Raw genomic sequence first — 6,000 nt, forward strand, 5'->3', positions numbered from 1 at the left:
TTCCTGACACTGCGGATATATTTAGGACTGAACACTTGCAGTGCTGTGCAATGCAGTGCTTTGAAAAATCTACATCTGTGTTGAAACTGCTGCAGCCAGACTGACCCACCCCACATTGTGGTTGGAGAGAGACGGGAAGTTGCAGACAAAGACCTGACATCTTTTTGAGCTGTCTTTAGCCCCTTTCAATAGCCATTTACTACCAACCTCTGCGTACAGTCTTACCCGAGTGATCACTAAGCGAAGCTTCCAGAATGCATTGCTAAACTTAGCAGACTTCAGCAGTCAACCAATCCCAGAGTTAGGAATGATCTATACCTGACCTGGAATCTATAGATGAGATTTCTTCACTCTGCTGTGACCCAAATAGCTGATATTTGGTAAGTCATTGACTTATGCCTTTTGTTTTGTGATTATGGAAATTTATGTAATCATTTCTATAGCGGAGCATGTTGTTCAGAGGAACCTGAATTCATGTCCGTGGGTCTTAGATATCTAGGTTCCAGCCAGATAAACTGTTCTTTTCTCTGGAGCAAGAGCTGTTGGCATCAACAATACTGTTAGCAACAAGATGCCCTTCACTCAGTTAAGCGTTCACCCCAGTGCATGCTCATCCCCACCATGCTGGGACCTCCGGTGGGTGCCTGAAAGTCCCATCAGTTAAGCAGAGTCCTTCTTGAGCAGTACTGTAAAGATAGTAGAAAGGGTTATTCGAATCGTTCTGTTTTTCTACTATAAGGTGTACAGTTTTTGTTAATTATTCCATGTTATTTGGGAAATAGACGAATGCACTGAAGAAATTAAACACTTTTATTTTAATAAATGCCTTGTAACAAAAGGAGAAATAATTTCCCAAGACCCCATTATCTTAATATAATCCAGTTTCCTGAACTACTTTCCTCTTTTGATTAGAGAACTTCAAATCACAGACAAAAACACAGGAAATGCTGTTCACGGATTGGAAAACCAAGTAATTAAAACTTGTTAAGTTTTTGGAAGGCCAAGAGAAGCTTAGAATAAGAAGGAGGTCACAGAAGGAGGCAGCAGAGCCGAGGAAGGAGAGATGTTGCAGGCAACGTTGCTTGTTTACTCCTTGGAGCATGCTCCTTAGCGAGCCACTAGAGGCCGGCCCTCTGCCTTCTCTCAAGCTCCTGCCAAGCTCACCATGTGACAGGATGCAACCTGAAGACAGCTATCAGCAGGGTGTTTCACCCCCTCCCACCTCCTCAGAGCATTCCGGTTTTTATTTCTTCCATGAATCGAGTCGCCTAAAGAAAGATTGCCTCTGTGCTCAAACTAAGTAACTACACTTTTTCCTGCTGCTTCAGGCAAGGCTCAGGGTGAGCGACTGTCATTTCCCTAGGACACTGACCACCCGAAACACACTTTGTCAGTTACACCACATGGCAGGCTCCAGAGGTGACAGATCCTATCTTTCCTTCAAAGGAAGGTGTAATGAGGAAAAAATATCACACGCCTGCTGAAAATAATGAAATAATAAAAGCATTCATATTTATACATACTCAGGCAAATTTGATAACCTTCTGTGACCCATTAGCCAGATAGGACAGAGTCAAAGCCTCCAGAATGCAAGAGTGATTTGGTCAATGTTCTTAAAACCAGTTTGGTTAGGTTTTGCTTCTCAGGATCTTCATAATACCAAAAGGGATGCTGGCCAGAGTCTGCAGGTTGGGTCCTCAAGGGGAGAAGCACTTTCCTCTGGGTTTATATTTTGCTGATGATGTCCATGATAATTCCTATCGACTTACACATCATTTGAACTGATAACCCCTACTGATCTGAACTCAGGCATTCTCGCCCAGGGCAGACCTTTGTGAAAAGACTGCCATTATATATTTTGATTAAAGTTTATTTAATTTGATATAGTCCATTTTCTTTCTGTTAACCAAATTCTTCAATCCAACAACATCTCTCTGTAATTGCCTCTGTATTGTAGGAAATTTGGCTGTTACAAGGCCTTAAACAATGATGGAAAGATCTGTCGTAAGCAATTAAACTGAATAAAAAGGGATATAGTCACAGTACAGAAGATCCATGCTTATTCACTAGTAAGTATTTTATCTTTTATACCTGAACTTAGTTATTCTTCAGGCACTCAAAATAATCTTTCATTTGGGTTTTAGATTTGTGCTTACTATCATTTGAATAATTCCCAGTTGTCAGGCATTGTGCTGGGTACAGTCTCACAATTTCCCCCTAAACCCATCAGCAATTCTAAATAGATGAAGCTACCCTCAAGAGAGCATACTGTGGTGCCAGGTACAGTATAAAATGCCGATCCCATTCTATACCAATGATTTTAAACAATATCCAGATCTTAACACCATTTAAATTTTCTTTGGGAGTTTATTAATCCAACAGTAAAATGCTTTTTATCCTCTTCTTAAAAACCATATGCCTTGAAGCAAATCCATTTCTGAGCATGCTGACCCTGCTAAAAGTCTTACCACATATGTTCTGTGTCATAAGATTAAAATGCGTTAAACAATCTGGCCCAAATTCATCACTTGCAATAAAAATAAACTGATGTACAAGGGATGGTGATATTGAGACTCTCATGTCACTTTTATCAGGACCACTTTTCAATTTAATGCCTCATTGTGTTCCAGCAACTTCGGAAATCAAAGTGTGTCTGTATTTTGACATGTTGCCAAGGCAAGTGTAAAGGATAAGATGAGCTGAGATGAGCTGAAGCAGAGTCTGAGATATTTGAAGGTTAATGGGAGAGGGGTTCTGAGGAGCATGCCACAGGGGAAAAGTGAGGGACAGAAATGGAGCAACAAGAGCTTGAGATGCTAAAGTATTTATGGCCATAGGAGAAATGAATTGGTAGGGCTAAATGTGTTACAGCTGTATTATTTGTCAGTATTATTTGGAAAAGTTAATAAGCTTCTTCCAAATGTCCTTTACATGAATGAGACCAAGCTGACCAAAGTATCCGGATGCTCAGAATAACTCACCAGTGTTTCTGAGAAAATGGATGAATTGCCTGGGTACCCATCTAATCCAAACTGTTACTATGACTTGGGCCTCAGACTTTTATTTAAGTAAGTGAAGGTTTTGTTTCAGTTTTTGGAAAGTTTAAGAAAATCTATCCAGTTAAGCTCTCTATTATTTTTTTCCTTTCCAAAAGAGACTTTCTAGGCAATAGGGCCTTCTCTCTTGTCTTTACGTGAATGCTTTGTATCTTTTTAGGTCTGGTGTGTCTCAGTGAATCTTCTTAAATGAAATAGGATGTTTTGCAATCATTTTGATTCAGACTTGGGGCTGTTCAGAACATACTCTAATAATTCATCAAAAGAATGACTCAATTTTTTAGCCTGACATACTTGTGGATAAAAGACCTGCAAATGTTGGCAATGCCAGCCAGGTATATGTTTTAGTATATCTTTAAATCTTTCTTAATGTATAAATGACATTTAAAAGCCCCCTTTTCACGGCAGTTGGCAGGATACCTAAGACCATAACAAGTTGCTTCCCCAGTAAATGCCGTTTTCCCTTAACCACAGGGCTATCATTCAAATACTGCAGGTTTTCTCCTCCTCATGTATGAAAAAAAAACCAAAAAAACTGAGTTACTATGGAGTAGGGGACTGCTGACGGGCCAAAGATTTAGAGTTAGCAGCTTCCAAAATGGATTTTCAGACCAACTATACCAGAAGAAGTGGTCTTGCAACTGGTCTATCCACAGAAATTTGCAAAGAAAGGGAATCCAGGTTCGAAACCAGTGTCTATCAGGTGCTAACTTTATAACCAAAGGCAAGTGAACTTCTTCTACTTGGTTTTCCCATTATAAAGTAACAGGAGTAAAGGCAGCACCTGCTTGCTAATTTTCTATTTCAATGACAGAGATGGATCAGCAGCAGTCTGGGTGGATACTTTCTGGCTTGAAACAACACAGTTGTCTCGAAGTTTCCATGGGTCAGGAGCCAGTTGGGTTTTCACAAGGTGTTGAGCAGGTGCGTTCTCATCAGAAGGCTTGGGATATAGATCTACTTCTGAGCTCCTGGTTTTTGTCCTTGGACTTGAGTAACTGTGGGTTTTGCTTTCCTGTCTGTTGCAAATGAAGGTTTCATTGTGAAGTCTTAGGTGCTAATGGCCCTCCCTGGCAGGTGTTCATCACAGTATACCAGCTTGCCATATCAAGGTTAGCAAGAGAGTCCTAAGTATATTCCAAAGCTCTTCTTTCAAGATAGTCCCCCAGGCCCTTTTAATGGTTTACTTGTTTAGATCAGGCCCACACAGTAGGTATTGATGAACTCAGAGCTAACTATTATGGACCTTGTGTAGATAATTGTCTCCCTTTTCTTTTTCATCTCATAGAAAAACAATAACATAGGGATGGTCTTCATATCTATAAGCATCATAAACGCAAACAGCAGCAGGGGTAACAAATTTAGGGATGTTTTAGAGTTTTGCCGAAGTCAATAATCTCAGAAGACTCCTTGAGAAGATTAATTTCCAGTTATGTGAATCACCTGGAGCCTCAGTCTGGGTACACACTATGCAAATTTTAACATTGTTACATTTTTACAGGACAGATGTTTAAGCAAAACACTGTAGACCTGTGAAATCCTTGTGATCTGTCCAACTGGCTCCTCTGGGTTTGTTCCGCCTTCCCAATAAACAATAAACTTTGGTCTAGCATGACCAGTCTGGGAAATGCTTCTTAAAGTCACTTTTTCCTGATGCAGCTATTTACAAGGAAAACCCCACTCATTTTCATGTAGAATGGGCTTAATAAAGCCCTTCACAGGACCAAGGCAGTAGTCAGCTTCCCTTCATCACACTCCCAAGGTGAGCGCTGATGGAAGGAGATGGGGGTTACATAAGACAAGCCTTCTGGGGTTTCTGTCTAAATCACTGCGATGTACTGTGCTGCCAGCCACCTACAGCCAGACACAGATGATGTGTAGAAGAGGCTGGCCCTTCCAAAGCCAAGTCTCCTACCCTACATCACAAGTCACATTCTCCTACTGTAGGTTAGCCTGGCTCTATCCGTTAGCCTGCTTCACTCGGACAAATACACAAAACTCCCACAGTCAATTTGGGAAAGGAAATTCTTTACTTTGGCTCCATAGCTAATTAGATCCAGGAGCATGTTTTGCATTCTACAGACTGAGGCTCACTTACCATGGTGTATGAAATTTGTCCTTCATGTACTTCTCAGTGGCATGCCTCTAAACAGAAAGCTAATAATAGTAAGAATCAGTAATCCTTCTCCTTCTCCCAGCTGTGCCTATCTATCTATCTACCTATCTATCTATCTATCTATCTATCTATCTATCTATCTATCTATCTATCTATCATCTATCTATCTATCTATCTATCTATCTATCTATCTATCTATCTCTTTCTCTCCCCCCCCACCTCTCTCAGAGTCACTGATATGCTCTGTAGACATGCAGGGCCAGCCCCTGGAAGGTGGAAACCGTTGAGCATAGATTTCCTAGGAGTTCGTCCTAATGTTAGTGGTAAAGTGTGGGTGAAAGGAAAAGGATGCTGGGGCCTTTGAGTCTCAAATCTACATGATGAAGGATTTTGAAGACATGCACTGCTCCTTGGTATCCTTTACTGTGGGTACCAGCTGTTAGGATTACCATAACAAACCAGGTGGTTCAATAGCAGAAACTTGTGGGTTTTTTCCCCACTCTGTTTAGAGATTAGAAGCTCAAGGTCAAGGTAGGCACATTGGTTTCTTCCCAAGCCTGAGATCTCCTTGGCTTGTAGACTCCACTTTCTCCCTATGTTCTCATGAGGGCTTTCCTCTGTGTATGCCCTTCCCCAATATAATCCCTCCTCTTGTAAGGACACCAGTCACACTGGACGGCAGCCAGTCCATATGACTTCATTTTACATGTCTTTTTGCATGCCCTGTCTCCATATATAGATTCTAGGAGATTAATAATTAGGCATATGCGTTTTAAGGGTCACAATTCAGCTCATAACATCAAGCACCATGTACTTACGAAGAGTGTC

At 41.0% G+C, this 6,000-nt stretch overlaps 1 long non-coding RNA gene across 1 annotated transcript; it reads left to right on the forward strand.

Annotated features, from left to right (window-relative positions):
* The first annotated feature begins 29 nt into the window (after positions 1-29).
* On the forward strand, positions 30-5,067 carry LOC143268754 (uncharacterized). Its single transcript, XR_013044877.1, has 3 exons — positions 30-380; positions 1,958-2,069; positions 3,217-5,067. It is a non-coding gene; the product is annotated as an uncharacterized LOC143268754 (long non-coding RNA).
* Positions 5,068-6,000: the final 933 nt, after the last annotated feature.

The sequence above is a fragment of the Peromyscus maniculatus genome, chromosome 15 (genome assembly GCF_049852395.1).
Source record: "Peromyscus maniculatus bairdii isolate BWxNUB_F1_BW_parent chromosome 15, HU_Pman_BW_mat_3.1, whole genome shotgun sequence".
NCBI lineage: Eukaryota > Metazoa > Chordata > Mammalia > Rodentia > Cricetidae > Peromyscus > Peromyscus maniculatus.